We start from the raw sequence: 24944 nt of genomic DNA, 5'->3' as shown, positions 1-24944 counted from the left end.
TAAAGGATGATTCCCCAAACTAAACCCTTTCCCCCTCATTTTTATTTATTGCACAAGCATCTATTAATAATTTAAAAACATTTTCTAATGACCCATTTTCCCATACTATAACACAACTTGATTTTGTTTTCATCTGTGTGCATACATACTTTTCACATAGTTGTGATAAAAGTATACACATTTTTGTAATCCACAGTGAAGCATCTAGAGATTTTTGTCCAAAGACTCACAGAGAACAGATGTGTCCAATCTACTTCACCTAAATCCTAAGAGTGCTCCCACATGAGGCCTTCATGTATAATATTTTTATCATTTATGAGGCCGAATCAAATATTTGGGACCTGGGCAGTGGGTGGGGGGAGAGTGGAATGGAAGTGGGTGTTTTTAATTTAGGTATCTGTGTTTACAAAAAGCCTCCCTAAATAGGGCTTTGCCTCCTTGGAGCCCTCAGGGTTTGTATGGGTAGAGAAGGGGAGATGGAAGGCAGGAAATAAGATTTAGAGGATCCATCTCAAGTGGCACTGAGATGAGGAGTAGGGAATTTGGGTGGAAGCCCTGGCTTTTCCGAGGACTCCATTCACACGGACTCAAACCACCGAACTAACTCATTGATCGTCGTGGCTGCACTGCCACTGTGTTAGCTTCCCTTTTGAAGCTTGCCCTGTTGTTCCTGCCCTTACCTTTTATTATTCTTCCATCTATACCATCTTTTCCATGCCTGCTACTACCGTGCTTCTTCATGCCCTTGACAATTGCTGCTGACACATGGCTAGACTCCCCACTGGCTACCTATCACCACACTGCCCATCCTCCATCCGTCCCATAGACAACTCAGCACCCAGCTTAAAAACAGTTTAACTTTACAACCCAAATTTTTAGCTCTCTCACATGTGGCTCTGTCCCATCTTATGATAATATTACCTTAGCAGGAGCCTTCTGCTCCAGCCCAAACCTAGCTAGTAGCTAACCCTTGATTTTATGCTGGGTTCATTCCTTGCTTGCAGTCTTAGCACCCTAAACCCCTTTCCTATAAGCCCACCTTACTTTGTATGAGTCCTGCTAATAATATGTTCTTGAGAGATATATGATGAATATTGATGAAAATGGGCTGCTGGTTGCAAAGGTAATGGTTTTGTAAGATTAGGCTTCAGTGTAATCATTGTCCTTAATTCATGGTTCCTCTCATTTCTACAAGGGACCAGGTAACTAGAGATTTAAGGAAGCCTAGGATCTTAGAAAAACTGCTTTTTCTGTTTTCTTATTTATAAAATGGATTAATAAGGAATTACTATGGTTTATAGCAAGGCACCTTATAAAAAGCCAGTACTTCAGAACTGTTTATTTTGTTGTTCAAAAGATAAGACACTTCTCTTTTTCCCCAGTCTCAGCACAAACTTCTGGAACCCATGACCCATGAAGTCTTGTCAACAGTCACACCATCTGAGGGTAGCAGCAATGAAGTAGAAGAAGCAGGTGAGCTTTTCTGCCCACAATCTAATACCTCTCTGGCCTATTGGATCGGTCTTTTTATATTTTTTTTTCATGTTTTGTCCTCTTGAGGATACAGTGTTTCTCATCCTTTAGCATTGGAAGAGTCTGACAGTGGAATCTGGATCAAACAGATTGGTTCAGACACTCTTTTAGTCAGAGCCTGTGATAACCTCTGTGACTGTGTGAACCCTCCTTTCCTTGAGGCAAATCCATTCAACATGTTGGATACAAACCATTTACTATGGGATTTGGAGTCTGAGGCTGTGTAGAAGAGTCCGGCTTGGGTTTGGGTGAGGAAAGCCCTGTGTTTATGTCTCTGTTAACGGTATTAGAGCGAATGTCTTGTGATCTGCTCTACTGGGCAATGTTTATTTCACAAAACCCAGAGGGATTCTGTGTCATCCCAACTTTTGAAATAAAGTTAGAAAATAATTTCTCTTTTTCCTAATGGTGAATTTGGCCTTATCTTCAAAGAAGGCCTTTGATGTTTGGGACAGGATTATTGGGCAGTCAGAGGAAATCATAGGAGAAAGATCAGAGCCAATAATACACAGTCAACTTCATTTGGTTGCCAGAGAAAATGTTGAGGAAAGTCTCAACTAGTTCTCCTGGTAAGAAACAGGAAAGTACATAATATGGCCAGGATAAGTAGGATTGAATTAAAAAAATAATAATAATAACTCAAAAGGAGCTGAGCAGCAAAAAGTATGGCAAAGGAATGTTTGTTCTTCTCTAAAATGAGTTTGGACAGCATTGGACAAGACGAGGGTGATGATGTATGTGTAGGCTGGAGCCTTCATCCTTTCAACAAGCTTTTATTGGGTACTTGCTGTGTGCCTGGGATCAATACCAGAGCCTACGCCATCCAGAATTCCATTACTAAAGGGAACACTGCAATACAAACTGTAGTGTTAAAGTACTTGGACGGGGTCAATTAAGGAAGGCTTCTTGGGAAGCCTGGGTGGCTCAGTGGTTGAGCATCTGCCATTGGCTCAGGGCATTATCCTGGGGTCCGGAATCGAGTCCCACATTGGGTTCCTTGCATGGAGCCTGGTTCTCCCTGTGCCTATGTCTTTATGTCTCTCATGAATAAATAAATAAGATCTTTAAAAAAAATAAAGGCTTCTTGAGGGAGGAGAGTCAGTATCTCAGACTAAGTCTTAAAGACAGAGATGGGACTAGTAGGACTGAACTGTTCTTTGACTTCTGCCTATATGTGTTCTTTATTTTCTCCCTGAAAATGTACTTTTCTTCAGCGGATGATAGGCTCAAGTGTACTTGAGACAGGAGATTGCAAGTTCAGAGTAGTTTTGTTAATTTTAGAAAAGTGAAAAACTGGAAGTTCTGCAGTGAGTACAGAATCTCAGAAATCTGAGTCTTAGGATTCTGAAACCAGTTACTGAATGGCTTTGGGGGCAGTGGGAGGAGAAACATGTGATTTTGGTTTTTCTTTCTCACCCATGTCAGATTTTAGCTGAGAATTTTAGAAACAAAATCCTGAATTCGGTTTTTTACCTCTCAGTTTCATTTGCCCTTTGTTCTACTGTGTGCACCAGGTTTGCTAACTCTGAAATCATTTCCAGAGTTGCTGGTGAGGGGTCATTTATTTTAGGGACAAATAAAAGTCGCTGGGCTCTCCAGTTGCCCAGGAACCTCCTTGGCTGCTGAGAGGCAACTGTTACACAGGATGAGAGTTACAGGTAAGAGGAAGAAGGCCCCTCTGTAGCTGGCTGACCTTGGAGGTGCTCCCCCCACCACCTCCCACCAGGCAGGGCTGGAGTTGAACTCTGGAATAGAACCCTCCCCAACCTTCCCCAGCCCTGCCAGTATTTTTCCAGAGTAGTCTCAGCCAGGTGCCTTTACTAGTCTGAGTTTACCTAACATTACAATCTCAGCAGGTTTATTATGTATGGGTCCCAGTTAATTGGAGAGGAAAATTGGGGGTTTCTAGCTTTATTACTTTTCTATGAAAGCAGAGGCTGCTCTTAATTATTTCACAGATTATCCCCACCACTTGACTCTCTTTCTGCTCTCTAATGACTATCATCCCACAGTGGTGTTACCATAGCTCTTCCTTTTTATGTACCTGTGTCCACGTGAGGGGGATTTCACAATCCAGTCAGCACAGGGAGACCACATGAAGCAGTGAAAATTCATGGCTGTTTACCTCTCTCATTATGAATGGATGTTTTGTAGTGAACAAGTTACATAAAAATCTACTGTGTTATAGCCGAGAGTTAGATTCTAATGACTCTTCCAATGTACAGGCCTTCCCAGCAATCACCTGCAACCCTTCCTTGACACCACTGGTGGTCTGCCATCGTGAAGGCTGCATCAGCTCCAGGTGAAAGCCCCATGGTCAGGTGCTTTTCATTCTGTAGCCTTGTGTTGCAGAGATGGAGGCTGGGTGGTGGTGAGGCCCAGCTTTCGCTTGTCTGGACTGTGGCAGCTTGCCAGCAAGTTTCACTGGGTGGTCTTTGACAATGGGAGAGAGGAGGGGTGGAGGAGCTCAGCTCTCCTGCCCAAAGGGGAACAAGAAGGTTGGCAGCCAGCCCCCCCCCCCCGCCCCCCGCCCCATCATTGAAACACCACAAAGGTCTTGAGCACTGGTGAAAAAAATGGAACAGGTTGCTGAGGGCAGTATTGTGCAGGGTTTCATTTTTGTTCCCCTGATTTTATAGGCAGAGCCTCGTGTTTATGTAGCAAGGCTCCCTCAAGAGGGTGAGCACGCAGGAGCGGCAGGTACCCTTCACGGGAGGGGAGAATGATTCCATCACTTGGAATCAGCCCTGGTGCCAAGGAGGCAGCCCCGCCTGCCTCTTCTGTCCTTCTGGTGATATGGAGAATGATAGCTGCCGGTTAATGAGCACCGACCGTGTGCTGGGCCTAGTGCTAAGCCTCCAGGCTTTACCCTTGCACTCTCCCTCTGCAGTTCTGTGGAGACAGGCAGTATGATCCTGTTCTGCAGAAAAGTGGCCAAAGCTTAAAGAATTGTCGTGACTTGTTCTGCACTCACAGCTGGTTAGGTGGCAAAGCCAAGATTCCATCAGAAAACTGCTGACTCCTGAACTCGGGTTTTGCGGGGAAAAAAATGCCCAATTTCTCCTGCTAAGAAGAAGCTTGTGGAGGACGGTGGTGGCAGGGAGGACTGTTTCTATTGCAACTAACAAATGTAAGGGGCAAGCGGGGGCCTTTATGAGACTTGCTGTAGGAAACAGGAACTGAAAACTGGGACCACAGCTGGGAGGTTTTGACTGGCACAGCAGCAGCACACGGGCAGCCAGGCTTTGTGGCACAGCTCGAGTCAGACTTTGCAGATGGTTCTGAAAGCCGCCTCCAGCTGGGTCTCATCTCAGGACATGTCTCCTGCCTCTTCCGTGGCCCCACTCCGCCCAGGACATCATCTGAATTGGCTGTCTGAGTCTCTGCGTCCGCTGTAGATGCCAGCTGAATTCACTTGCTCCTCAGGTTTCCGCAAGTCTGATCAAGCAGGTCCTGTGTGCCCTCAGTGGGAAGAGGGGGAGAAGACGCTTGGCCCAGCAAATACTTTTCCTGGTCAGGAGAAGTGGCAGCTTGCACACAAAAATAGCCTGGGGAAGGAGGCAGGAGCTTTGACAGACAGGTAACTGACAGGAGATGGTACCTTGCAGGCAAATCCTCACAGGACAGCCAGCAGGAAGAGTTCTACAGGCAATTACCTGCAGGAGAGCGAAACAGACCTCTCCCTCTTGGCTTAGGACAGTTGTGGAGACTTGGCTGTGGAAAACTCATAGCTGCCCACAGTTCCTTGTTTTTCTCTAGCAAATGTGGACAGCCTGAAGCCAGGGGGTTCTTTGCAGCGAGTGAGGGACAACACAGGACACTTGGGTTTAAGAACAATTATGTGACCAGCCAGTTAGGTGACTGAGAGGAGTCACAGAAACTCTCTGAGCCTTTATTTCCCTGTCCCCACAAAGCTGCCTTTCAGAGCACTATTAGGATGCAGAGAGAGAACACAAGAGAATGCTTTTGATTCAGAATGTTTCTGCTCACATCAGAAACCCAAGCCCCTTGGCATCTGTGCTCGCCCAGGATGAGTTAGGAGATAAGACCTGCTAGGGAACTGGCCAGAGGTCAGAGTGCGGCCATATGGGCTGCATCTGCTTCTGTGGCTGTGTCTGTTTTCTGAGGGCAGGGGCCTGGACCGGAGGCAGTTCATCGCATTGCCAGAAACCCTTCCCAAGCTCTGGACAAGCTCTTTCCCCCTCATACAGGAAGAGGCAGTAAGGGGGTCTCAGGGTCTGGCGGGAGTTGGGAGAGGAAAAAATGTCATGGTGGGGGGATCCTGGTTAACATTCTTCCTGAGAGAGGAGGACCAGAGGAGTCTGGGGGAGCGTCTGGAATGTCCCCTGTGAGAGGACAGATTCTGGGGTGAATCTTATTAGAAGTTTGTTCAAGAGGAAACAGTATTTCTAGGGCCACTTCCAGTTTGGAGACTGTGTGGCATCCTGGTTAGTGCGGGCTTTGGAACCAGAAAGGCCCGGGTTTAAATCCTGGCCTTGCCAATTGCTAGGTCTATGACCCTGGGCTAGTTACCTAGACTCTGAAATCCCAATTTCTTAGGGTGGTAAAGAGAAACAAGAGATGGCTTATAATGCATTTATGAAGCACATCATGAGCATTCAATAGAAGGGGTTGTTGGAAGCTGGGCAGCTGGAAGCCTGTGCTCATGAAACCCCCACTGCTCAAGGGACAAGGGAATGAGAGGGGAGCCCGCAGTGGGACAAAGCCCTGCCCACTGCCCCCTTAGGTGTCCTCAGACCTGGTCAGTAGGAAGAAAATTTCCACCCAGCCTCCTCCTCGGCTTCTTTGCACTTCAGCGTCTTCCATTCTACCCATGAGGCCAAAAACATTGGTGTCCTCTTTGACTCTGTTCCTTCTCTCCACTCCACTTTAAATTGGCAAAGAGTACTGGCTTTACCGTATCCAGAGTCCTGCCCCTTCTTACCACCTTGGTCCTCTACCACCCAGACTGTCACAGTCGCTCCCTCAGGGATCTGCCTGCTTCCACCTGGACGCCCCTCCCTCCTGCCCCAAGTCTGTCCACTTTGAGAAGTCAGTTTCAGCTTCCCGCGGAGAAGCCTGGGGAGGTCACTTCTCCAAACTCTCCAGGGGGCCTGTTTAATTCAGAGAAAACCCTAAAGCCTTCAGTGTGGTCAGCTCCAGGCCTAGCAGGTCTGCCCTTACTCCCCCTCACCCCCAATCCCACCCACCCTGGCCTCCTTGCTGCTCTTGCAACCAGCTGAGCAACTGGCTTTGCCTCCTGCAACTGACCTGAACCTAGCTGCCTTTTATCAATTCATCATTCTCTCTCCCCTCAGCCTAATTTATTTTCCCTCAAAGTTATCACCTGCTGACAGGTATCCATTTGTCCATTTGCTTACTGCCTCCTTCTCCTCCAGAATGAAAGCTCCCTGAATCCAGGCACTTTTTTTTCCCCCTCACTGTCTTTTCTGTACCTGGAAGAGAGTCTGATACGTAACTGGTGTTCATTTTCTCCCCCACTAGTCTGCAGGGCTTTTCTGAATTTCAAAAGAGGTGTAATATGAGTTTTAAACAAAATGAAAGAATTACTTACGGATTTATGTAAGAAAAATGGGTATATGTATATGGGAGCATGTGGGAAAGTAGTGCAGAGAATTCTAGTAACATTTGAGTGTCTGTTTCAGAAATGCCAGGGAGCCATGTGCTAGGCCACGACAGATCTAGCCCAGTTCTTTTGTCCTCAAGGTGACTGACTTCAGGACTGTCCACAGGTGTGCCACTTGTTGCACCTGTAAGGTGCATAAGAATGGATGCCTCTTCTGGCCCTTCCTCACCGCTCACTTCAGAGGCATTCGTGGAACATGTCTGTATGCCCTGTGCTAAGGCTGGCTAGGAGATGCAGAGAAGCCCAGCGCATTCTATCATTCCACCGAGTTCCACATTCTCGTTGCTTACCTGGGATTTCCTGAGTGAGCCTGGACAATCCATTTTGCTGCTCCCTTCCAGTAGCATGGTGACCTGAGTGGAATTGGAGCTCTGTTGAACGGGGTTTGGAACCATAAACCAGGGACAAGAGGAACTTGATGAATTCGAGAATACTTCAGTTCCTCACACACATGGGGGCCTAATGGAGTCAGGCCCCATGCTAGGCATACAGGCCACAGAGATAGTCTCTGTGGAGAGACTGCCGGAGAGCTGACAGCTACATACAAGGGACAGCATGGTTGGACGTCTGCCCAGAGGAGGATAGAGCTGACTTCTAATTGCATCTCAGTCATTTCTGACTTGCTTCTAGATTTAGAAGCTAAGGAAGAATAAAAATAGGGATAAAGATCCCAGGAGGTCTTGTGTGGACAACAAATGTGCCTGAGAAATTACACTACTGGGATCCCCAGACCCAACATCTACAGCATCTCAGGGAGCTGAAGGCCTTAGCTTCCTCCTTCATTTTATTTTTTAAGTCTTAAAAATTGATAGCTTTTTTTTTCCCTTGCAATTTTAGGTTTATAGAAAAATAAAGTGAAAAATACAGAGTTGCCACATACTCCTCACACCAGGCCTGTTCCAACCATACTATTCAGATGTTGGTGCAGTGCATTTGTCACAATATGCATACATTGTTATTTTTTTTTTGCATACATTGTTATTAACTAAATGGTTTACATTGACTATTAAGGTACATGGTTAGGTTGACTATTTGTATTACACACTCTGGGTTTTGACAGATGCATAACTATTCACCATTACAGTATAGTTGGAATCACACAGCATATAGTGTTTCCAGGTTGGCTCCTCTTAAACATGGCCTTCTGTCCCCCCTCCCTCCCCTATATGCACGTGTCCATCTGGAGTAAAAGCCTTGTGCCGGGACCCCCTTGACCAGAACCCGTGAGTCCCCTTCCTTCCTCGTCTCCCCATGAGTATGCCTGGCCCTGGTGCTACTGGAGTTTAGCCCAGGCTGGTAAACTGTCAGGAGCTGCCTGTGTTGTGGTTCCACATCTGGAAGCATCAGCTGTGCAGACCTCCCCATCCCATTCCTAAATAGAGACAGGAGGAGCACATGGGGCTGTTTGTCTTCCTCCTCAGTCGTTTGTTTTACTTGCCTCAGAGCAGGGTCGAGGGTGGGGACATGAGCCTTCCCCAGGCAGGCAGCACTCCTTCACACTCACATCCTCTGGCCGGCCACATGTCCCGAAGCCTCTGAAGTCAAGGCTGTCCGCTGTCCGTGCTGAGCCCTGAGTGTGAGCACTGAGGCCTGTATTGTGGTCATTTGAGAGGAAGACCAGTAGGGAGCAGAGCAGCTGAGAATGTTTTCCCTGCCCAGAAGCGCTGTTTTCCTGAGTCAGCCTTGCAAGCCAGGACTCCCTGGAAGCTGGAGGCAGGAACCTCAGTATTCATCCCATTCACCAGTCACTCCCGGCAGGGAGGCCCTAGGGGCATAAGTGATGACGTTGGATGCTAGGAGGAAAGCCGGTGGAGGGAGCTCCTCAAAACTAGGCCCCAGCTAAGGGAAGGAAAGTGCCTGTGAATGGAGTCCTGTGGAGCATCTAGTTGAACCAGGATGAGAAGTTCCAGGGGCTAAGGAAAGGGATGCATACTAGGTGCAGAGAGTTAACAATCCTGGGGAACAGGGACTGAGGTCTAGGCTCCAGGTTCCATTGCTTCCTGTTTGGAATAAACACAGAGCTAGGGCCAGCTGGTACCTTCTCACACCGAAGGACGCCAGCCAGGTATGTCAGAGTTCAGTGTGAAGGAGGAAGAAGACTCATTGGCCCCCTTGGAAAGTCAGTTTTTGGACTATGGAAATTCCATGCTGATGGCCCGCGTCCATACCCCCTCCTCCGGTTTTCTTTCTTCACCCAGGCGACCGTCCAGGCTGTATCCTGATCGGTGACACTAAAGAGCTCAGGCCATCCCAATCTGTGACTCGTTGAAGAGCCCCAGGTCACCATATATTGGCTCTGCCTAGCTGTCCCCAGGGCAAGTGGAGGCAAATAGTACCTGGCCCAAGTTTGCCACTGAGATGGTGAGCTGGTTGCAGTGATGTTGCATTGGAGTGCCTAAAGTTCTTCAGGCTCTTCAGAGGACACTCTCCACAGGCAAGCTGTCCTTGACTTTGTTGTTAATTATGGAATCAGAGTGTGGCCTCCTGGCCCCCTGTCTCCTGGAATCTAATTCTAGAGCCTAGGAGGCTGTGACAGTGATCACTGACCATCAGCACAGGGGAGGCCTTGACCCTTGCCTTGGTTTACCCAGAGAGGCAGACAGCAGAGAAGTGCTGAACCATGTGAGTGTGGGCCCCATGTTCCTCACCAAATGCAGCCTTTAGCCCTGTGTCTCTCCTAACATTCTGTCCCCACAGGAGGTACAGAGAGTCCTGAGAGAGAATCCCAGACCCGCTCCTGTAGATACTTCCAGGTAAAGAGTGTCTAGGAGCAGGGGCACTTTTCCTGAACCAAGAGATAAATATGTCATCTGACAGAGCATTTGGGTCTCCCCCCCCACCCCACCTCCTAATTTGTGTATGGAGGAAATCTCAGGCAGGCCGATTTTATTTTTTATTTTTTTTTAATTTTTAAAAATATTTTATTTACTCATGAGAGAGGCAGAGACACAGGTAGAGGGAGAAGCAGGCTCCATACAGGGAGCCTGATGTGGGACTTGATCCCAGGACCCCAGGATCACACCCTGAGCCAAAGGCAGGCGCTTAACCTTAAGCTCAGCCACCCAGGCCCAGGCTGATTTTATAAATAACCTTTATCTTTACCAAAGTATAAATTTATAAATCAATGCATTAAAAAAATCCTCTTTAGCATAAAGAATGGCATTTTATACAGTGGGGATCATTCCAGAACCTCTCAAACTGTGGTTGCCTGTCAGCATGCGATGCTCAGGATAGCACAGCCTGGGCCCTACTTGATTTGGGGAGCTTCATCCAGTGTTGGTGGAAGGAAGTCTCTGGTGCAGTCTGGGTCTCCTCTAGTACTTTCCAGAACAATATGCAGAAACCAGGGCAAGGTCTGGATCTGACCCACTGCTGCTCTACTCCCCTCTTTAGAAAAAGCCAGCCTCCATGATAGTGGAAGAGGGAAGCTCCTTACTAACCAACGTCTACGTGCTTTCAAAGTCAGAAAGTAAAGAGGAACGCGTGCCCAATTTTGATGGACTCCTAGGCAGACAGAACTAATTTTCCCCACATTTAACAAAAATGCCAGTACTAACACCTTTGGTCTGCATGGGGGGAAGGCAGACAGACCTTGTTTCTTTGCGTCTCAGCCAACACGGGTGTGTATCCCTGTCTGAGGATGAGGGTTCTGACCTGTCTCGCTAGTGTACAGAATGCCACCCTTTGAGATTCACGAGGGTCACAAACTGCCCCTCTTGAGTCACTTATGGTTTCCTTCCAAGTAGCCAGCAGTAACTCTTGCTTGAGAGCTTTGCTGTTCGTGCTTCATCAGGCATAGGCCCCCAAACACATTCAAAACCGTGAAATAGTGGCCTTTCAGTTGGTCAGTCAACACACTACTGAGCTCTGTTCCATGCTGCCCACAAGACACTTCTAGACTATCTCTGAAGTCCAAACAAGAGGTTAGTTCACAGTGAATTGCATTATCCACATTCTCTCATTAGAAAAGTGCTCTCTGAGTAGGTGCTAAATGCTCACCATTATCATCCTTGTTAATTTGGCTTGAAATAACCTGCGAGTTAGAAATCTTTCCTATTCTTGGAGCACTTGGCTATTTAAAAATAGTTTTGTCAATTATGGTGTGTTGGGAATTTTTTTAAATTTATTTATTCACGAGAGACACACAGAGAGAGAGGCAGAGACACAGGCAGAGGGAGAAGCAGGCTCCATGCAGGGAGCCCGACGTGGGACTCCAGGATCTCCAGGATCACGCCCTGGGCTGAAGGTGGCGCTAAACTGCTGAGCCACCTGGGCTGCCTATGTTGGGAATTTTATAGTAGAGAAATGGAAGCCCAGAGAAAAATGATAGATTCAGAAGTCCAAGCCCGTTTGCTTACTGGTCTTTCACCTGGACCTCAGGGCTTCTGCACTGGATAGGTTCTCCAGTCAGAGGAAAGTCAGAGAAGCTGGGGGCGTGCTATTGGTGAGATATGCTCTGGGCCCTGGGGAAGGCCCATCCTGGACACAGAAGCCCCAAAAAGGAAACAGAGGGCATGGGGGGCTGCCAACTAGCTCTGGGTCCCAGTTCCAGAGAGCTAGGAGGGTAGCTCTGTAGGTCTCTTCTGGCTGTGGCCAGCAGTCCCATTTGAGATGGGGCTGCCTCTTGGGCCCAATACCAGGGGGCCTTTCAAGGTCAAAGAGAACACCCCTTCCCTACCAGAAACAGGGCACTCACTGAAGCCTGCTTTTGAAAATGCTGTTTGACTTAACTGAGAGGACATTGGGTATGTGGGTGAATGAGTGGTGGTGACTGTGGTGGTAGTATTTTCTGGAAGTTAGTATGGGATTGGGAAGGTTTGAGATGTCTAGTTATCCTTTGGGAAAAAAGCAAAACAACAACAACAAAAAAAAAACACCCGTTTTATTATTGTTTATTTAAAAACCCTAACATGCAGATGTAGAAAGAATAGTATCATGACCCCAACCTACCCATCACCCAGATTCAACAGTTATCAGGACAAAGTGTGTTTTGTTTTGCTCTTTAATATCAATTTGTTTTCATTACTGTATGCCAGATGGGACAAGGATGGATGCCACAGGTTGCTCTTTCCAAAAGACGTGTGTGATCCAACCTCCCCACCATCTGCACAGTAGCATAGACAGGAAAGACCACCAGCCTGGGGCACTTGAGTTTGATTCCCAGTTGTTGCACGGTGCTCTGAGATGTTTTTGCATTCCTCCCTACTAGATGCTGAACTCTTGGAGAAAGCGTGAACTTTGTCTTTGGATTCTGAAGACCTCGTATTAAGTGGGTGTTCAATAAGCATTGACTGACTTGTAAGGCAGGTGATTCTATGAGACAGGGCGGGTTCCATCTGGACAGGTGCAAGTCATGCGAGCGCTTAGTTCACCATTTGGGGAGTAGTTCACCCAAAATGGGCAGCTAGTGGGATTCAGAGTTGCGCAGGAGGTGATTCTCAGAACCCTGGGAGATCCTGAATGCATGAAGGGTTAGCCTTTATCATTCTAGTGTGCAGGGGCTCCTGCTGTTGCCTAGAAAGAGGAGAAGAAAATTTCGGCAGCAAGAGAGAACAAAAGAGGGTGGGACAGGGGCTGCTATCTGCCTGGCCCCCAGATTCTGGAGCCTGCAGGCTGTGGGTGTGGTGGAGCAGGCTTTGAGAATGAGGCTCCAGCCCCAGACCCGTTTCTCTGGGTGGCCACAGACAACCCACAAGCCGCCTGCACCACCAGGCCTGCGTGTCATTCCAAGTGCTATTTTTTTATTCACTGTGGTGTTGGCAAGGAACAAGGCTCCTTGGAGCATGGGGAAGGGAGTCCGCTTCCAGCCTTTGCAGTGCTGGGCAGCTCTGCTACTCTGTGCTGCTCTGGGCAGAGCTGGGGACGTTAAAGGATATGAAATGGGGTTTTGGAGGAACATGAGGGCAGATGCTGCAAACACTTCCCCTCAGATTCGACCCTGGGTGTAGCCAGCAGGGGCCTCAGGCAGGGTGGGCCAAGGCCCACAACGGACCCCAGCCAAAGTCTCCAAGCCCTGACTTTCATCAGTGACCTGCCCTGCCCACTCCCTGCCTGGTCTTTTTCAGTTTAACTTCCAGCCCTGTCCTCCCCTCCCGTACATGCATGATGTGTGTGTTAGTGTTTTAATTTTTATTCTTGGCAGAAGTTAAGACACAAAATGGATTTGGAAGGAGATGAAACCAGTCTGGGTATATGTTGGGCAGCAGCAGCTTCATTCCTGGAGTGGGCGGGCCATGGAGGGGGAGGGGCTGGGGTAGAGACCAAGTCTCTGAGGCACGGGTGGGGAGCTGTCTCCTTCCCTGGTAGGGACCGAATTGAAAATGGACCTCTTTGGGGAAGGCCTGAAGCTAGCGGTTAAGCTGTTAACCCTTTGGGGCATCAAAAAGACCATTCCAGTGGAACCAAAGCCCTCTGTCCAGTATGGTGTTAAGTGGATGTGGGGACCCTGGATGGTCAACACCTGTCCCACTTCCTGGTGGTCTATGAGCCTCTGGAGACTGTCCTGCCTTTGTTAAAGGACTCATTGCTGCCATTTTAGGTTTTGGACGTGCAAACACTAAAATGAGCATGTGCTTGAAAAACTTCCTGTCTTCTGCTAACCTCCCAGGCCCCAGAAGTAGTGGTGATGGCCCCAGTCTGACAAGGACCTGTGGCCCAAGGACCTGTTTGAATCTCCTTTTCTACTGCCGAGGCTAACTTGGCCCCCAAAGTAGGCACTCTTTGCAGTGATGGCCTCCCTTTGGGTTTTTCTTTCTGTGCGAAGAAAAGAAAGCTAGGAATCTGAAAGTCCAGAAAATATCTAAGGAAGTGTGAGAGAAGCTTTAAGAAAATGTTTTTATTCTTTAAAGATAGTCCAACTTTTGGAATTAAAAAAAAAAGATTTTAGCATTAAAAATTACAAGAGTTTCCTTAAAATAATTTAGTAGGGAACATTCTTATACAGAATTCTCAATCCCAGCCATGGCATCCGGTGTAGCCAAAGGATTTCTGATAGACCTTCTTTATCAAAATGGGCCTTAAATCCAAGGCAGAGATGCCCAGTGGTTCCCAAGCTTGGCTGTTTCCAGGGAAGAGTTTTGAAATACTGATGCCTTGACTCCACCTCTGAACTGGGGTTTATACTTGTCTGAGGTGCTGCCCGGGTATTGGTCTGTCTTAGTGTCCCCAGATGATTCTTCTGTGCAGCCGGAGTTGGCAACCTTCAATCTAATGCTTGTGTAAGAACAGAAGGAAGATGAGAGAGAAGCCAGGTTAGGAAATGGAAGAGTTTTATTGTCTCTTGCTAACATGCTGGTGCATATAACTTGGATCCAGACTCAAAACACTGCTGCCAACTTTTGAATGGGATTTGAGCTCTCAGACATCAGGACTGACTCTCAGTGGCGTTTGGGACAACACATCTTTAGGAGTTTGAATGCAGAATGCATTGTGGGACCTGCCAAACCAGTCCCTCCCAAAACATGGTAGCTAGTCCATGACTCTAACTCAGACTGACTCTGGTTTTTTTCAGCCTTTCATAGTTCCTCCTTTGGAAAGCAGGTCATTGTATATCTGTTTGAAGTGACCAAGGACATCAGGACCAACAGGGCAAGCAGAAAAGCCCTGGCTTTGGACTCTTTACTTGAGCAAGATGCTTAATCTCTCTGAGCCTCAATTGGTGCATCTGTAAATGGGGATGACTATACCACCTGATTCATAGCCTTGTTTAGAGGTTAGACAACAATGCATGCACATTATCTCACACATAGTAGCTCAACAAATGGTCAGGTACTTTGATACTAAGATTGATGATTTCTTCTAAGTATCTTCCTTAATCCCGTATCGCAACAAAACTTGGTATATTTACTAAATCTCAATGACTTTTCTTTTTTTTTTTAAGATTTTATTTATTTATGAGAGACCCAGAGAGAGAGAGAGAGGCAGAGACACAGGCAGAGGGAGAAGCAGGCTGGCTCCATGCAGGGAGCCTGATGTGGGACTCGATCTCGGGTCTCCAGGATCACGGCCTGAGCCAAAGGCAGACGCTCAACCACTCAGCCACCCAGGCGTCCCAATGACTTTTAATTACATTTGCAAATCAGTTAAATTAGGAAATAAGCAAGTTAGGGAAAAAGGCAGTCTTTAAATGTTCATATGCCCAACATGATAATTTCAGCAAACTAACTTCTAAATGGATACTTTGTACAATTTACTAAACAAAGTAATTTCAGATTTGTAAAGGTTAACAGAATATTAAATATGTTTACTTTTCCCGTAACGTCCATATTGTATGGAAGCAGCAGATCCTGGAATTAGAGGAGGTGTTCCTTACAAGCCTAAGTTTCTGAATGTTAACAGACGGACACAGGAATCTCTTTGGATATGATAATGGAGCAAAGAACAGCCTTTTTATTGGTCCACAGGGTTGTTGGGAAATGAGGTCCTGAGGCCTATGGGAAGATAAAAGAACAGTGATGACATGCTATTTGGAGGTCACTTTTTTAAAAATTTGTCTTTTTAATTATAAAAGTGATAACTACATATCAAACCACTTTGAATATTTCTGAAGTTTTTAATGTAAAAAGTACAAATCCCCTAATCTTTAGAGATAAATGATGTTAACATTTAAGTGTCTTGTGGCCTCCGAATAAGTATATGCCACACATCATATGCAATTTTTTAAATTACAAAAATGGAATCATGCTGTCTTACAAGTTGCTTTTGGGATATTTTCCAGGAACCTCTTAGGCCAACATTTCCCAAAGTGTATTTGATGAAATTCTCCTCACTAATGGTACTCTGAGGAAAAAGTGTAGTGTGGTCAAATAAGTCCAGGCTTGTGGTCAAGTAAGTCCAGGCCTGTGGTTAAGTGAGTTTAGACTTCAGTGCATATTCTGTCCCCCTCTTGGTGATTCACGGTGCATAACAGCATATTAAAGGCTCTGAAAAGGCCTGCAGTAAAGAAACCGAACTTGTTTTTCTCAACATAACATTTCCCTCAGTTATTTTTGCTTGTCGCACTTTTACAACCACTAGGTTTTTAAAGAGCCATTTTAGGCATTCCTCACTAACCTCCCCTCTACCCATTATTCTCAGTCGTCTGTGGCATAATCCTATGGGGGTAGTCAGGAAGAGAAGAGCTCATCTCTTCATTTAATCATCAGATACTTATTGTGCTGCTCCTATGTGCAAGCATTGTGATTGATGCTGGGGATACAAAAATGAGCAAGCTAGCAGGCGCTTTGCCTCAGAGGTGTTCAGTTCCCCTCCTGCGCGGCAATGGTATTAGTCATCCCAGGATGGCTTGCACCTGGGAGTGGCGGCGCTTCGGCAGGGGATCCTCTCTGCAGCTGTTGGAGCCCTGGAACAGCAGGCTAGAATTATCCCCACCCCTGCTGCTCCTGACCCTTCACCACGTTTCTCCAATTCCCCACGCTTTGCTCCTGCTATAAATAGTGGTGCCTGACCCAGCTGGCATGACTCCATGTGTTTGTTTTCTCTGCGTGTGCCAGCCCTGCAACCAAGGCCACTGTGCTTTACAAGTTGGGGAGGGCTGACCGGAGATGGGGTTGGGGGCTTCCAGCAGAAGGTAGGGGCCGGCACACAGATGGACCAGAGCATGCTTCAGGTTTCCAAATTGGTATTTATTTTAAGTTTTCAGTGGTTTGAAAGAGCTCTGTAATTGAGAGTGGGGGTGGGCTGTGGACTAAATATGTGTATTTGGCGGGGGGTCAGGGAGGTGGTGAAGAAAGTGGGTTTGCATGAGGTCAGATGGGAAAGAAAGTAAACTGTCATGCTTCTAAAGCATACTGAGCAGCTGGAGCTGTTTGCTGTGTGAGCACATGTGCATGCACGCGTGGGTGCATGTGGGTCTGTCTTAGAGGTGAATGCACATGCCCAGAGAGCACAGGTGGGGGTGTCTGGCGCCCGAGATAACTACCTATTCTAAGGTCTCTTGTTGAAATACTAGGAATAAACCTGCAACAATGATCAGACTAATGAAAGTATTCCTAAAAGTAACCCTGAAGGGAATTATGAAAATTTAATAACTTGCTCTCCTGTATCGAGCCTACTACTTTGTACCAGTCATTATTCTAGATGAATTACTAACCTAATTTCTTTTTTTTTCTTCCACTATTCCCGTGTGCGATATAGATTTTGTTGTCCTACATCAAAGTGGTTCCTTCTAAGTTCAGGGGAAGGGTTTCTGGCTTGCAGGAAGGTCTAGGAGAGATCTTGTTCATGTCACTGTGCCGTCAGATGCCAACTGAAGAGCCCTAGCTCCTGATCTCCCATCTTGGTCCTGACTTCAGCAGTTTGGCCCCAAGGCTTAGCTTTTCATGAGAATGCTTCAAATTGCCTGTCAGCATGCATGAGCCTGTTAGGGGATGGTGTGTGTGTTGGTGTTTTGGGGTTTGGGGCTGATTTTGCCCAGCATTTGCTTGAGTCAACCCTAGATCCAGATAGACCTAGAAGCAGCAGCCTGTTCCTCATTCATTCTGGGTCACAGAACCCGAGACCAGCTTTGAGTCATGTGAAGGGTGTAGGTATGGGCCTGGTACCATTGGTTGTTTAATCATCAGGAGGAAGGGACACAGAAAATGATTGCAGGTGACAGCTTAATTGGAGTTAGTGGTGATTATTTCACCTAACAAAGTAAATCAAAGTCTTTTCAACCGCAGAGCTTCCTAAATGGCCAGCTTCTAAGGAAAAGCTCCCTCCTTGACTAGATGACTATAGTTCTTTCTTCTGTCTGCCCTGACCTTCATCTTTGTGCCTCAGGTTGTTATTGGCTCACTCAACAGGTATTTGCTGAGTACCTAGAACTGTTTTAGATGCTGACAATGCCCTTGTGAATAGCCTCACCATTCCTGATTCCTGTAGCCTTTGATCTAGTAGCCAGGCAGGCCAAAAACAGTGTGATGGTACCTCCACAGGGGAAGTGCAGAACTCCCTAGGGGAACAAGAGCTGGGTTCCTAACCACTGCCTGACACACAGCAGATGCCAGGGACATGAGTTGAACAGAAGAGTTTCCTCAGGCGCCTACCTCTCACATTTTCTTCCCTACCCCCTCCTTGGCAAGCCTACCCCCACCCACTTCATGCTGTTGGATGCTACAACAGGAAAGACCTGCGTCCTGCCCACCACCTCCACTGAATAAGAACCACATCCTGGTTGGAGATAGGAACAGATATCAGACACTCAAGCACCACCTTCCCCAATTCAAGGAAGCTCTGCTTTGCAGTGAGAACGCCTTTGGGAGTTCATCAGAGCAAATTCCAAGAACCAAATAGACTTGGAAAAAATCTTGGAAGCAGGTCTTGACAGCTTAGGAAAAATTCATTGAATACCTACTATGTGTCCAGAAGAGAGCTTTGCAAACAAGTTCTGATACAGAGTGAGCAGTGACAGTGATAAAGCTGAGACTTAAGAGCTCATTGGCCTCTGTTAGCTCCAAGCCTCTTTCCTGCCTTTACTGATGTCTTTGATCTTCTAGGACTATGCTGCAGATGAACCTAGATAGAAAGGAGGGTTCTTTTAGGACTCGTGAAAGGGGCTGCATTGGAGGAATAGCCTTCTGTGCTGAGCAGGGCCTCAGAGTGTGTGTGCGTGCGTGCATGCTCAAGTGTGTGACACATTTATCAAACCCCTAAGGCCTCTGGTTCCTTGCCTGTACTTAGTAAAATCTGTGGTTTATCTTTGCTCCTTCCCTGAAGCCGTGATGCATTTAAATTTTGGTATAATAGAAAGATGTTGTCAAAGCAGAGAGTTGACTCGGTTCCAAGCTCTTCAAGGATGGGAGGCTGCACCCTCTGCCAGTGTGTGGTACCTGGGGGCTACTCAGTGTGGGTTTGCTGAACTGACCCGAATACTGCTCCTCGTCCACCTCAGGGCCCTGTGCTTCGATCATGAACCTGGGGTTGCCAGCTATGCTACATGCTCCTCTCCGCAGGAACACTAAGTAGGTTAGATTGCCCCTGTTTGTCTTCCTGTACTTCTGAGGCAAAGCCTGATCCCTTTCTGGATGATTTGGGGAAGAAGCTATTTCTGTGGTTCTGTGTACGTTGAGACTGAGCAGTGCTTGCTCTCTGGTGTACTTCCAGGCATTATACTTCCCATTCTTCTCAGGGCTCCATTGCTTTCAGTGGCTACTTCCAGATAGAATTGAGTCCCAGCCTTCCCCTGAGCCTGCTTAGGATAGGTAATAAGGTTTGTGTTTACATACTCATCACTTAAACAGGATCATTTTTCCTTTGTCCTAGGAGATAGGACACTAAGCTGTTAAGATCTGCTTTAAGTGCTGTTCAGGTCCTAAGACAGGTTTGTTTATATACCCTATCCCCGCTGTCTATCCAGACTCTAATTCCTCTTACATGGGCTCTTGTCAACGACGACCACCAGAAGGTTTGGGAGTGGATGCTCCTGTTTCCTTTCCAGTCACTATGTTACCATTTTACTCCATTGTTTACTTGTGTGGATATAGCCCTGACCATAGGCTGTAATTAGAAGCAGGTAGGTGGATAGAAGCAGGTGGCTTTGTTCCTTTACTGACAGGGTCAGAGGTGAGCTCCTTTCTGGGGCTGGGCTGGGAGTAGGGGTCAGAGGGATCAGGGGAATGTTTTCTTCTCTATAAACACATCTTCTTCATAACTTCTTGTCCCAAATGGCCTATTGTCTGATGGGGATCTCTTCCCTTTTCTCTCTGAACATGTAGAGACACTACGGAGAAATTAGGATCATTATCGTCATTATCATCATCAAGAGAGTGCAGAGAGAGGGCATAAACAGGGTGAGGGAGAGGTGGTGGGAGAAGTTATTAGCTTAAGTGATGTAAATATGGATTAGTGTTGGGTAGAGAGTAAGAGGCTAGAAACCAAGTCTTGGTGGAAACTTGGGAATACTATAGCACTCTCCGTGGATCTCTTATGCCACAGAGCTATTGTGAAGTTCTGTAAAACACTGTTGAGAATGTAGGTATTACTGTTTTCTTTTTTCTTCAACAAAGACTGTTTCTCAATTCTGATGCATGTGTGTAATACAGCAAATCAGGCCTTTGCTTAATTTTTTACAGCATGGAAGGAACAAACAAAGAGATGGTATCACATGTATCAGGAGTTCTTAAAATGCAACATCTTGAAGTCTTAAAGTACATGAATCTCAGAGTCCACTCAGTGGCAGTGCCACTGTATGAAATTAGACCTCCAGTCAATGGCTTCCATGACACCTGTCCCCCCAGTTATTGCCTGATTGCCGTGTGCCAGGCTGCTCTCACATCAACTGCATTAGCTCTCTTTAGCAGGTCAGCAAATGAGGTATTATCAATTTAATTTTCACAGAGAGTAGACTGAGACTCAGAGATTAATTTACCCAAAGCTGCCTACTTCACGAGGGGTAGAAGTGGCAGAGCTCATGTCTAAACCCCAAGGCTTATGATTTTTCAGTACTTGATCCTGCTGAGTTCCAACACTGTCACTTAACAAAAAGGCAAGTCTATAATAAAACCTTGAGATGCCCCCTAAAATCCTTATGTGATAAAGCATAGAGAGGGTTTTGATAACCTCTCAGGGACAATAACACTTCCTGGTTTGTGAAAATTAAAACTGATGGGGCACATGAAGCCCAAAGCTCCGGGCTTGGCCAAGAGTGGGAACTCAGCATAGGTAGCGGCCTTTCTTGCATCTCTGCTCTCTTCCCTCTTCCGCTTCCCAGCCATCCTTCTTCCATGCCTCTTTCCTTCCAGCCTGGCCTCACACTTAGGGTCATATTGATGCCATATAATACCTACTCTCAGTATCTTCCTAGATTACCTTCCTTACAGTTCAGTGGCTGCAGGAAGCCCAAGTCTCAAGCTTAGTAGGGTGTTTGTTTTGGGAAGAGAGATAAGAAGGAAAACAAAGAAGGTCCTTGAATGAAGCCCCAAGCCACAGGAGCATCTGCAGAGGCACTGACTTCTGTCAGACAGCTTGGCCCGCCCTCCCAGGGCTGCCTACAATGATCTAAGGGCCATTTGGTTTTGAAAAATAAAGGCCATGGCTGTAGTCCTTTGCCCCTAGAAAAACCCCTTGGTTCCGCCCCCAGTAACTGTGAGTCTTTCTCCGTGCATTCCTCCTATAGGTCCAGGGCTAGATGAACATTTCTGCTCAATCTCAAATTTCTAATCTGAACAAACCCTTCAGTTTGGCAAACACTGACTGATCCCCTGTGATGCACCAAGGCTTTTCTAGATGCTAGGGTTACCAAGATAAAGTCAACACGGCCTTGCCTTCAGGAAGTTTACAGTCTAGGGTGGGAGGATGGAGATCAGAGACCCATCACAGACACACACAGGATCAAATACACAAATTCTTGTGGAAATGTTACAGTAGATGTGCAAAAGCCCTGGGGAAACGGATGAGGAATAGTCACCGGAGGCGGCATATCGTGACACTTTAGGTAAGCTCTGAAGGGTAGTTATGAGAGTTCCTCTGGTGGAATGAAGGGAGAAAGAGGAGATGGTTCTGGCAGAAGTAAGGGTGAAAAATGCAGCTTGCCCAGATTTTAGAACTTGCAGGAGGAAGACCTGAGAAAGGTCACCTACAGCCCAATTATAAGGGACCTGGAAGGTTGTGTGAAGGAGTTTGGACTGTATTTAATCATACTCAGTTGGGGAGCTGTGGAAGGTGGGTCTGTTAGCTCATTTGCTTGTTTTTAACCAACCTCAAAAGGGGAAAAAAAAAATCACCCCTACTTCCTTCACATTTTCAAATCAGCTGCTTTTGTTTCCTGTTCCTTTCTAGGCCTCAGCTAACTGCTTACATGCTTTTTACAAAATGAGATCTATGTGTTTTTTTTTTAACTTCTTTTACATATTTTTCATGTTACTACTTGATCTTTATAATTATCATTTTTAATGGCTAACTAACAATCCATCAATTATTATGCTATAATTTCTTTAAAGCAGTAGAGTGAAAAGAACCAAAAAATTTTGAGTTAGAAGCTGTTCAAATCCCAACTGTGATTTACCAGCTGTGTAATCTTGGACAAAATATTTAATCACTCTGAACTTTAATTTCTTCATTTATAAAATGTGTTGACCATATTATATGAGCACTCTGGTCAATCATTTTACCACTTGATGTGTGTGATGTGGTTAAGAGCCAGAACGGCCAACCCAAGGAAAGTGGGGACAGCTTCTCTGGTCTTGAACAAATACTTGCCTTTCGTTTCACTGCTCAGAGGACACTAATGATCCACTTATACAAATACATGCTCAAATTCACCTCCTCTGGTCTTTCCTAAATATGATCAGTCATAGGGACTCAAAGCAGCCAGAGAAACACAGTGCAAGTGTATATGAATGAATGAAACATATATAATGCTCCTATAGTTTTACCACTGCCGACCAAGAACTTGAAACTCTTTACCCAACTGACAACTATAGTCAGGGTTCAGATGGGTGACAGTACTTTAGCAGAGGCATAATGCTGCTGGTAAAGGTACAGCAATGCCCCTGCCATAGTGATGCCAGGATCTGTTACAAGGCCTTTTTGTTACCCGCATCAGCCAATGCCGAAGTCAGATAAAACTTCTCAAAGCAAGGCAGATACTGGTGCTTGGTTTGGCTTACTCACAGGACCACTGAGAGGCTTATATCAAATTAGATGTATTGGGCAGCCCCGGTGGCTTAGTGGTTTAGTGCTGCCATCAGCTCGGGGTATGATACTGGAGACCCGCGATTGAGTCCCACATCAGGCTCCCTGCATGGAGCCTGCTTCTCCCTCTGCCCCCCACCCTCTGTGTGTGTGTGTGTGTGTGTATCTCATGAATAAATAAATAAAATCTTTTAAAAAAACCAAATTATATGTATTATGAATTATGGCCTGGAGGAGATGTTTATTCAATAGGTGGTGGCTACCCACTTATCTTTACTGATTGGTTGAGCTTGATGTTCTAGAAGGAAGGTAGGTGACAATGTGGAGGTGGATTGCATGGGGAGAGGAGTGGGTCAGGGAGCCACCTGAGGGCTCTAGACCCATGGTGGCCAGCAGTAGTGGCCACTGGTACATGTGACTGTTGAGTGCCTGAAATGTGGTCGGTCTGAATTGGGATGTGTAGTAAATACAAAATACACACTAGATTGAGAAGATTTAGTATGAAACAAAATATAAAACACCTTGTGTTATTTTGGATATATTGTGTTGATCGATGTTAAAATTATTTTCACTTGATTTTAAGATGTGGCCACTAGAAAACTGTAAGTGACATGGGGCTTGCATTGTGTTTCTCTGGCTTCTCTGAGTCCTTATGACTGATCATATTTAGGCAAGACCAGAGGAGTAGGTGAATTTGAGTACGTGTTTGTATAAATACATCATTAGCGAGTGTCCTCTGAGCATTGAAATGAAAGGCAAGTATTTGTTCAAGACCAGAGAAGCTGTTCCCACTTTCCTTGAGTTGGCTATTAACCACATCAGGCACATCAGTGGTAAGATGACTGACCAAAGTGCTCATTGCAGGGAAGCCTGGGAAGAGCTTGACTTCTCTGCTGAGCCCCCAGAGTGCTTCAGGACTGGCTGGCAGTGAAGCACCGGGCGTCCCCATTCACTCTCTTGTGGAGCACTTCTCTGAAACACCTGGAGAATGCTGGGGTCAAACAACTGGGAGAAAGACCTTATAGAAAAAATGAAGTTGGAGGGACAGGCTTCTTCTAAAGGGAGGATAAGTGCTCTGAGTCCTGTACAACCCTGCTCAGTTGTGTGTCTTCATCTCTGGTTTGGAGTCCTCAGAAAAGTATTATTCCCTTTAATGGGTCTCTAATGGATGTAAATGGATTTAATGCTGAGGCTGGCTTCTGGGTAGCATTTCAGATAACCAAATGCTATTTAGGTTTTCCAACTAGGAACTGAAATTCTACGTAGCTCTTAAAATACCCACTGTACATTTCCTGTAGTGTTGCTGGGTAATAGAGCCTTAAAATCAAGATAACAGAAGTAAAGAAAACTTCTAAGAACTTTTATATACTTCCCTATAGTTGGTCTCCCATGGGTGGAGCTCAGGAAACCACAGATTTTGGATGCATATTAGTGGGAAAGAGCAAGGCAAGTGGAAGATATCAAGTTTGGAGGGCAAAAGTAAACCACACCAAGCACCAGTATCTGCCTTGCTTTGAGAAGTTTTATCTGACTTCGGCATTGGCTGATGCGGGTAACAAAAAGGCCTTGTAACAGATCCTGGCATCACTATGGCAGGGGCATTGCTGTATCTTTACCAGCAGCATTATGCTTCTGCTAAAGTACGTCACCCATCTGAACCCTGACTGTAGTTGTCCGCTGGGTAAAGAGTTTCAAGTTCTTGGTCGGTAGTGGTAAAACTATAGGAGCACATACAGGTTTCATTCTTTTAGCAACCATTTACTGGTCTCTTTCCACATGCCAGACACCTTGGGATTAACGTGTTAGGTGTAGGAGAGTACATGAAAGCTTTAATTGCTTTGGTTTGCTTTTATTTTCTATCTTGATTTTAAATTTGTGACTTTTACAGTCACAGAACAAATAGCTTTGTTTTATAACTTATGAAACTGATATGACAGTCATAGGGATTTACTCTTTGAGGACTTGTATTCTGGGTACCAATTTTATTTTTTCTGAGAACTTGGGAGGAATGTACTCTTTTCCCCTCCTACATTCTCTGCCCTCCTTTTAGGCCTTGGGAAAGGATCACCTCTGGGATCCCCAAGGTGTCTGGGAGCCCCAAGTCTCATTTCCAGCACATATACTTATGACAAGGCCTAATCTCTAGAAAGCC

The 24944-nt window shown here is 46.1% G+C and overlaps 1 protein-coding gene across 10 annotated transcripts in view; it reads left to right on the top strand.

The window, feature by feature from the left end:
• The window catches only part of BOC (BOC cell adhesion associated, oncogene regulated), a 120980-nt gene that overhangs the window by 53104 nt on the left and 42932 nt on the right, over positions 1-24944 (top strand). For all 10 annotated transcript variants that reach the window (XM_077884515.1, XM_077884507.1, XM_077884505.1 and 7 more), the window contains one exon: positions 1383-1473. The gene's annotated coding sequence lies outside the window, so the exon portion shown is untranslated. The remainder of the gene's footprint in view (positions 1-1382; positions 1474-24944) is intronic.

This window comes from Canis aureus, chromosome 35 (assembly GCF_053574225.1).
Source record: "Canis aureus isolate CA01 chromosome 35, VMU_Caureus_v.1.0, whole genome shotgun sequence".
Taxonomy (NCBI): domain Eukaryota; kingdom Metazoa; phylum Chordata; class Mammalia; order Carnivora; family Canidae; genus Canis; species Canis aureus.
The sequence above is the reverse complement of the archived record's forward strand: the minus strand, read 5'-3'. Positions and strand labels throughout refer to the sequence as shown.